Here is a 10100-nt window from a genome sequence, read left to right on the forward strand (position 1 = left end):
ATCCAATTTAAATCTTATTTCAAAGTCTTGAATTTCTTTTTTAAAAATGTTGTTCTGGAAAATCTTGAAGAAATAATGATTTGTCTTTGTTAGAAATATAGCTTGACAGGGAAGGTTTTTTCCCATTTAAATTCATTAAAAGCAGATGTTGTATTCTTACAAGAAACACATCTCTGTAAAGACAACCAACACAAACTTCAAACAAGCTGGATATCTCAGGTTTATCACGCACCCTTTACTTCACAAGCTAGAGGTGGAGCTATTTTATTTCATAAAAATGTGCCTTTCATACTTACATCAAAAATAATTGACCCTAATGGAAGATTTATTTTATTGAATGGTCATATTACATCCTAGCCAGTAACTTTTTGGAATATCTATGGACCAAACACTGATGACTCAAACTTTTATCATGGAGTCTTTGGTCTACTTCCTGATGATAGCTCCTCTCATATCTACATTGGTGGTGATTTTAACTGCCTTTTGGACCCCACTTTAGATAGATTGTCAACTAAATCTCATGTCATTGCTAACTCAACTAAAACTATTAATAATCTTATGAGATCAAGAAATATCATAGACATATGGAGAGTAAAACACCCTAATAAAAGGGAGTATTCATTTTACTCCGCTGTACACAATTCCTACACGAGAATTGATTACTTTTTAGTGGAAGCCTCTGCCCTCTCCAATGTCAGTAATCCTGAGTACCATAGTAGAATCATCTCAGATCACAGTCCTGGGAGTTTGCAGATTCAAATTGATCTCCTTAAAATCAAACAAAAATGGAGATTTAATCCACAACTATTATTATCTGAAGATCTTAAAGAGTATATAAACAAGATTATCCAAGATTTTATTGAGGTGAATGATAACGGAGAGGTCTCAGACTCCACATTGTGGGAAGCTCTTAAAGCTACTGTGAGAGGATATATCATTTCATTTGAAATCTCAAAACAAAGAGAAACAAGAAAAAGGCAGAGAGAATTAGAAAAAGAAATGGAAAAAATTCATAAAAATTCTCTTTTGCAGTCTGATTACAATAAGATGCTGGAACTGAAAAATGAATACAACTCTCTTCTTCTTCATGGGGAAGTATCTAAACTCCTGCTGAAAAATAAACAAAAACATTTTGAAATATCCGATAAACCACAAAAACTTCTATCTAGACAGCTCAAAGGAGATCAAGCCAAAGCTGCTATTCACAAAATATGCTCAAAAACAGGTGAAACATGTACAGATCTAAAGGATATCAATAATGTCTTCAAAGACTTTTATTCAGAATTGATTAACGTGGAATCCGACCCCGACTTAAGTTGAAAAACTTATTCGGGTGTTACCATTTAGTGGTCAATTGTACAGAATATGTACTGAACTGTGCAATCTACTAATAAAAGTTTCAATCAATCAATCAATAGTGCGTAATCAGAGCGCATGTGTAAAAAAAAAAAAAGAATTCCCAGTCCACAACTATCCTCATTCACAACACGTTCTCTTAGATTTCCATGTTATGATACATGTTCACATTATTTATTGACTGTATCTAAAAAGTATTTAAAAAAATATAGTATTATTTAAATGAAGATATGAAATAATCCTAAATGAAATTCAATGACTTGGTTTATATTATTGGATATACTAGGTCATAAAATCAGTGTCAGTTGAGTTGGTCCATAGATTTCCTGTAGGGAATTTTAATGTCCAGCAGATGTCAGTATTTAGTGACACAGGATCAATACTGTTTATAAATGTGTCAAAAGGCTGTGCAACGCCTCATCAACCCATCACTAACAATCACACAGTTCAGGTAATGTCAAGACTTTAATCTACACTGGACATAGGCAGTCTTCTTTACTGTCAAAGACTTTTTGACAAATCAATCAAACAGAACCCCCAGTCAAATGACAAATTCAGTTCTACTTTTCAACCGACATTTATTTAATCTTGTTGTTTGTGGTCTGGACATTTGACACAGGAATTTAACTTTTCCACACACCATCCTTAATCACGGTTTCAATCGTAGTCCATGTTAACTACCAAACCGTAACTTAAAAGGGTTGGTTGAACAAGTATAAGGACTAGCAGGTCATTGCTAATGTTGTTAATAGGCACAGTACCCATGGACTAAGTCTTGGGGAAATTCCTATTGAAATCAATGGGACATCCTTCAAAGTTCCACTTATTCCATCTGATTCCAACTGCTCCAATTTCAGGAGTTGTGTGCTTGATTTCAACAATGCTAAAATAATTCTGAGATTTCAGTTCATCATCAGCATTGGAGCAATCACACGCAATTCCTTCAGGAATTGCCTCATCTAGTTTTTAATGTTTAATAAAAAATAAAATAACGGCAAAAAAAGATACAACATTACAACATTTCGAAGTTTTAACCTATTCAAACCATTCCACCTTCGACTCATTGCACCATTCTGGAAATTCAAACTTCCCCTTTTCCTTGTCAAAAAAAGTTGAGGATTTTCCAGAATTCCTGCTTTTCCGAAGCCCTATTTCCACCCTTTTTCTGGCGACTACACCTTCCATATTTTTCAACGCGTTTTAACTTTTCCACCGTCGAAGCTTTCTTCTGCGTAAGAAGTGGAAAAATTCTCTGTTTTCCCAAAATTCCGTATTACCATTTGTCATTTCAACATGTTATTACTTCAACAATTCTCCACCGATTGAAAAATTGTCCAAGACATCAATAAATTTAGATTAGATACTACTTTATTTATTCCTTCAGGAGAGTAAATGCCTTGGCAGAAGACACCTCCTGCCAAAGATGCCTATACCGCAGGATTTTTAATTTTTCAAATGATCATCAAATGTTGCCGTTGACATCATTTTTATGCACTGAAATTTTTTACACTGAATTTTTTTCAAGCTGAATTTTTTTACATTGAATTTTTTTACACAGAATTTTTTTTATGCTGAATTTTTATACCCTAAAACTTTATACACAACACTTTTATACGCCGAAATTGTTTTCACTGAATTTTTATGCACTGAAATTTTTTACACTCAATTTCTACACAGAATTTTTTTTGCACTGAATTTTTTTCACATTCGTTTTTTCACACTGATTTTTTTTTACGCTGAATTTTTATACACCAAATTTTTATACACAGAATTTTTTACGCTGAAATTTTTCACACCTAATTTTCTTTACGCTGAAATCATACACAAAATTTTTATATACTGATTTTTTTTACATTAAATATTTATCCACTGAATTTATTTACAAATACTTTTTTTACACTTAATTTTTATACATTGCATTTTTTTACACTGAATTTTTACACACTGACTTTTTATTCACTAAAATTTTTTACACTAAATTTTTATCAAGCTGAATTTTTTTACACTGAATTTTTTTTATGCTGAATTTTTACACCCTGAATTTTTATAACACAACACTTTTATATGCTGACATTTTTTTCACTGAATTTTTATGCACTGAAATTATTTACAGTCAATTTTTACACACAGAATTTTTTTTTGCACTGAATTTTTTTCACATTTATTTTTTTACACATATTTTTTTTACGCTGAATTTTTATACACCAAAATTTTATACGCTGAAATTTTTACTATGAGTATTTATAGACAAAGCATTTTTTACGCTGAAATTTTTCACACCTAATTTTCTTTACGCAGAAATCATACACTAAATTTTTATATACTGATATTTTTTACATCGAATATTTATACACTGAATTTCTTTACAAATACTTTTTTTTTACATTTTTACAAGGTCTCTTTTTTTCTACCAAGAAAAGTGCACTTGTTATTAGTGAGAATATACTTATTTTAAGGTATTTTTTGGTCCATAGAGGTTTGCTAATTTGACCTGTTTTGGAAAGTCTTGACAAGATAAACCTTCTTCTTTTATTGGCAGATAATATTGCTAAATACCCCTAATTTTAGTTTGTTTTTTTCTCGTTTTTGAACACTGACTTTTTGCAGTGCAGGATGTTTCCTACCAGTTTGAAGCCATGTCTGAAGGGTTCCGAGGTGGAATGTTTTGCGCTGGCCGATGGCGGCGTCGGGGGGGGCACTGCACCGCATGCCCATGGTGACGAGGAAACAGCTGACGCAGGCAACAACGGCATAGACCAACATCTGAAGGATGACAGGTGAACATTTATTTTTACCTTGAGATCCTTTAATCAGCTATTCAGTAATTCTATATAACTCACCAAAAGTGGGAGTTGTGCCGTGCGAGCGATCTTTGGAGACGCCATGTTGGCGATGAGGATGCCCAGCGGGTTGGCTGTGGAGGAACAGTGGGCTAAAGATGATCACCTCCATGTCAAGTGTCTCCCATAAAATTGCTCATAGACACCTTGTAACTCACTTGGTCTGCCAGAGCATAAGACCATGTAGCAGGAAGGGATCAGTGTTGCCAACGTAACCACTTTCTTGCTATATTGCGTAATCAGACCTCTTTTTCCAAAAAGTGACTCATCCATTGGAAAGACTTTTGTAGACCATGAATGCATGTGACCAGCGAGTGCATCTGTGGGCCCCTCCCACATCTAAAATCACTCTAGGGATGTAACCATGAATGGTATTAATGATAACCGCGGTAAAACACCCCACAGTTAGTATTACCATTTTAAAGGGCGGTACAGCTTGGTTGGTAGAGCGGCCGTGCCAGCAACTTGAGGGTTCCAGGTTCGATCCCCGCTTGCGCCATCCTGGTCCAGTGGTTCTCGAATAATAGGACCTCTTTAAATACTTGACAGTTTGAAGCAGTTTTCAATAGAAGTAGTGAATTCAATAATGAATTAATGTTTTAAAATATACAATATATATTTACATATGTAATAATATTGACCTATATTCTTGTAAATTTATAGTGAATTTAAAAGTACATTCGTTAATTGTGGAACTGTGACAACACTCATTCTAAACATGAATGTTTTGCATTTCATGTTTTTTTACAGCCATTTATGCAAAATAGTGGATTATTCCAAGGCAAACCACCGCCGCCAACAAATACACTATATTGCCAAAAGTATCTGGCCACCTGCCTTGACTCACATATGAACTTGAAGGGCCATATCATTCCTAACCCATAGCGTTCAATATGATGTGGGTCCACCTTTTGCAGCTATTACAGCTTCAACTTTTCTGGGAAGGCTGTCCACAAGGTTGCCGAGTGTCTTTATAGGAATTTTCCACCATTCTTCCAAAAGCGCATTGGGGAGGTCACACACTGATGTTGGTGGAGAAGGCCTGGCTCTCAGTCTCCATTCTAATTCATCCCAAAGGTGTTCTATTGGGTTCAGGTCAGGACTCTGTGCAGGCCAGTCAAGTTCAGCTGCATCAGACTCTGTCATCCATGCCTTTATGGCCCTTGCTTTGTGCAGTGGTGCACAATCATGTTAGGAGCGTGGAATTGTCCAAAAGGTTTTGGTATCCTGGAGTATTCAAAGTTCCTTTCACTGGAACTAAGGGGCCAAGCCCAACTCCTGAAAACCAACACCACACCGTCATTTCTCCGCTGACCCCTCTCTGTCAGTTTACATGGTCTACTAATTGGTGGCTGAGTTGATGTTGTTCCCAAACTCTTCCATTTTCTTATAATAAAGCCGACAGTTGACTTTGGAATATTTAGGAGCGAGGAAATTTCGCCACTGGATTTGTTGCAAAGGTGGCGTCCAATGACAGTTCCAAGCTGGAAATCACTGAGAGCGGCCCATTCTTTCACAAATGTTTGTAAAAACAGTCTCCATGCCTAAGTGATGTTTGTAAAAACAGTCTCCATGCCTAAGTGCTTGATTCTATACACCTGCGGCCATTTCAACATGTTATTACTTCAACAATTCTCCACCGATTGAGAAATTGTCCAAGACATCAATAAATTTAGATTAGATACTACTTTATTTATTCCTTCAGGAGAGTAAATGCCTTGGCAGAAGACACCTCCTGATTAAATGTAAAACTACAAAGAGCAGACTGCCAAAGATGCCTATACCGCAGGATTTCTTATTTTTCAAATAATCATCAAATGTTGCCGTTGACATCAGTGATGCTATTCGGACCAGAAATTTTATATTTAGTAAGTAGAGCGAATAAAGAAGGAGACCGGGCAACAGCTGCCCTGCCCTGCCCTGCCCTGCCCTGCCCTTTCCTGTAGGGAATTTTAATGTCCAGCAGATGTCAGTATTTAGTGGCACAGGATCAATACAGTTTATAAATGTGTCAAAAGGCTGTGCAACGCCTCATCAACCCATCACTAACAATCACACAGGTCAGGTAATGTCAAGACTTTAATCTACACTGGACATAGGCAGTCTTCTTTACTGTCAAAGACTTTTTGACAAATCAATCAAACAGAGCCCCCAGTCAAATGACAAATTCAGTATTACTTTTCAACAGACATTTATTAAATATTGTTGTTTGTGGTCTGGACATTTGACACAGGAATTTAACTTTTCCACACACCATCCTGAATCACGGTTTCAATCGTAGTCCATGTTAACTACCAAACCGTAACTTAAAAGGGTTGGTTGAAAAACTATAAGGACTAGCAGGTCATTGCTAATGTTGCTAATAGGCACAGTACTCATGGAATAGGTTTTGGGGAAATTCCTGTTGAAATCAATGGGACATCCTTCAAAGTTCCACTTATTCCATCTGATTCCAACTGTTCCTACTTCAAAATTTTCAGACTCTTCAGGAATTGTGTGCTTGATTTCAACAATGCTAAAATAATTCCGGGATTTCAGTTCAACATCAGCATTGGAGCAATCACACGCAATTCCTTCAGGAATTGGCTCATCTAGTTTTTAATGTTTAATAAAAAATAACAAATAAAATAACGACAAAAAAAGATACAACATTACAACATTTCGAAGTTTTAACCTATTCAAACCATTCCACCTTCGACTCATTGCACCATTCTGGAAATTGAAACTTCCCCTTTTCCTTGTCAAAAAAAGTTGAGGATTTTCCAGAATTCCTGCTTTTCCGAAGCCCTATTTCCACCCTTTTTCTGGCGACTACACCTTCCACATTTTTCAACGTGTTTTAACTGTTCCACCGTCAAAGCTTTCTTCTGCATAAGAAGTGGAAAAATTGTCTGTTTTCCTTTAATTCCGTATTACCATTTGTCATTTCAACATGTTATTACTTCAACAATTCTCCACCGATTGAAAAATTGTCCAAGACATCAATAAATTTAGATTAGATACTACTTTATTTATTCCTTCAGGAGAGTAAATGCCTTGGCAGAAGACACCTCCTGCCAAAGATGCCTATACCGCAGGATTTTTAATTTTTCAAATGATCATCAAATGTTGCCGTTGACATCAGTGATGCTGTTTGGAAGAGAAATGATATGTTTAGTAAGTAGAAAGAAATCACAAGGAGCCCGGGCAACGGCAGCGAAGGTCTGCCCGGCCGCCGGGCAGCCCATGCATGCTGTGCCCTCCGGGCAACGGCAGCGAAGGTCTGCCCGGCCGCAGACTGGCTGCGTAGTCCTTATAGCTGTTCTACCAACCTTTTTAAGTAACGGTTGGGTAGTTAACATGGGTGCCAATTGCCTCGTACCTTAGTAGCTGTTTAGCCAACCCTTTTAAGTTACGGTTTTAAGAAGTACCAAGTGTTGAAACCGTGGGTCAGAATGGTGTGTGTAAAAGCAAAATGCCTGTGTCAGTCTCCCAGCATTGGAGCGTTCGTATACAATTCCTTCAGGAACGGCCTCATTTACTTTTAAATGTTTAATAAAAAAGGAAAATAACTATAAATAAAGATACAACAATACAATGGTTCCACATTTTTTTAACCTATTACACCATTTTGGAAAGTCCAGGATTTTCCAAAATTCTTGCTTCTACAAAGTCTTTGCAGCGATTACTCTTTTCACAGTTTTCAACATGTTACAACTTTCAGAGTCCAAGGGTTTTGCTATTAATAGAACATTGACGGTCTACTTCACTGTTTGGGCAGCACATCAAAATCACCAGTCGATGGTAAAACCAATATCGAACGTCACATTTTAATAGAGCATTCGTCAAAAAGTTTGCTTTCACAATTTTACTCTCAGGGAGACTGACAAGGGCATTTAGCTTTTCCACACACCATCCTGACTCACGGTTTCAACGATTGGTACTTGTTAAAACTGTAACTTAAAATGGTTTGCTGAACAGCTATCAAGGTTCGATGCAATAGGCGCCCATGTTAACTACCCAACCGTAACTTAAAAAGGTTGGTTGAGCAGGTATAACGACTATGCGGCCAGATTCCCAGGTGACTGGGCATTTCATTGCTACTGTTGCCCAGAGGGCACAGTATGCATGGGCTGCCTGTGCAATATCTCAATTCCTGGTTATTCTGAACGATAATTAGTGGGAGACCCGACAACACTAATGCATCGACATCTGCGTCGAACTCAATGAACCAAACACTGTGTCAGTGTGCAGTAACAGCTAATCCTTTCGATAAATCAGTTGATAAAGTGGAAAGCTGCATTAGCTTATGCTGAGTTCTTTAGGGCACTGGTTCAAATCCAGCTCGATGGATCACTCATTACGTTTTTACCATGAATTGATTAACGTGGAATCCGACCCCGACTTAAGTTGAAAAACTTATTCGGGTGTTACCATTTAGTGGTCAATTGTACAGAATATGTACTGAACTGTGCAATCTACTAATAAAAGTTTCAATCAATCAATCAATAGTGCGTAATCAGAGCGCATGTGTAAAAAAAAAAAAGAATTCCCAGTCCACAACTATCCTCATTCACAACACGTTCTCTTAGATTTCCATGTTATGATACATGTTCACATTATTTATTGACTGTATCTAAAAAGTATTTAAAAAAATATAGTATTATTTAAATGAAGATATGAAATAATCCTAAATGAAATTCAATGACTTGGTTTATATTATTGGATATACTAGGTCATAAAATCAGTGTCAGTTGAGTTGGTCCATAGATTTCCTGTAGGGAATTTTAATGTCCAGCAGATGTCAGTATTTAGTGACACAGGATCAATACAGTTTATAAATGTGTCAAAAGGCTGTGCAACGCCTCATCAACCCATCACTAACAATCACACAGGTCAGGTAATGTCAAGACTTTAATCTACACTGGACATAGGCAGTCTTCTTTACTGTCAAAGACTTTTTGACAAATCAATCAAACAGAACCACCAGTCAAATGACAAATTCAGTAATACTTTTCAACAGACATTTATTTAATCTTGTTGTTTGTGGTCTGGACATTTGACACAGGAATTTAACTTTTCCACACACCATCCTGAATCACGGTTTCAATCGTAGTCCATGTTAACTACCAAACCGTAACTTAAAAGGGTTGGTTGAACAAGTATAAGGACTAGCAGGTTATTGCTAATGTTGCTAATAGGCACAGTACTCATGGACTAAGTTTTGGGGAAATTCCTATTGAAATCAATGGGACAACCTTCAAAGTTCCACTTATTCCATCTGATTCCAACTGTTCCAATTTCAGGCGTTGTGTGCTTGATTTCAACAATGCTAAAATAATTCCGAGATTTCAGTTCATCATCAGCATTGGAGCAATCACACGCAATTCCTTCAGGAATTGCCTCATCTAGTTTTTAATGTTTAATAAAAAATAAAATAACGACAAAAAAAGGTACAACATTAAAACATTTCGAAGTTTTAACCTATTCAAACCATTCCACCTTCGACTCATTGCACCATTCTGGAAATTCAAACTTCCCCTTTTCCTTGTCAAAAAAAGTTGAGGATTTTCCAGAATTCCTGCTTTTCCGAAGCCCTATTTCCACCCTTTTTCTGGCGACTACACCTTCCACATTTTTCAACGCGTTTTAACTTTTCCACCGTCGAAGCTTTCTTCTGCATAAGAAGTGGAAAAATTCTCTGTTTTCCCGAAATTCCGTATTACCATTTGTCATTTCAACATGTTATTACTTCAACAATTCTCCACCGATTGAAAAATTGTCCAAGACATCAATAAATTTAGATTAGATACTACTTTATTTATTCCTTCAGGAGAGTAAATGCCTTGGCAGAAGACACCTCCTGCCAAAGATGCCTATACCGCAGGATTTTTAATTTTTCAAATGATCATCAAATGTTGCCGT

Source organism: Nerophis ophidion, linkage group LG18, assembly GCF_033978795.1.
Source record: "Nerophis ophidion isolate RoL-2023_Sa linkage group LG18, RoL_Noph_v1.0, whole genome shotgun sequence".
NCBI lineage: Eukaryota > Metazoa > Chordata > Actinopteri > Syngnathiformes > Syngnathidae > Nerophis > Nerophis ophidion.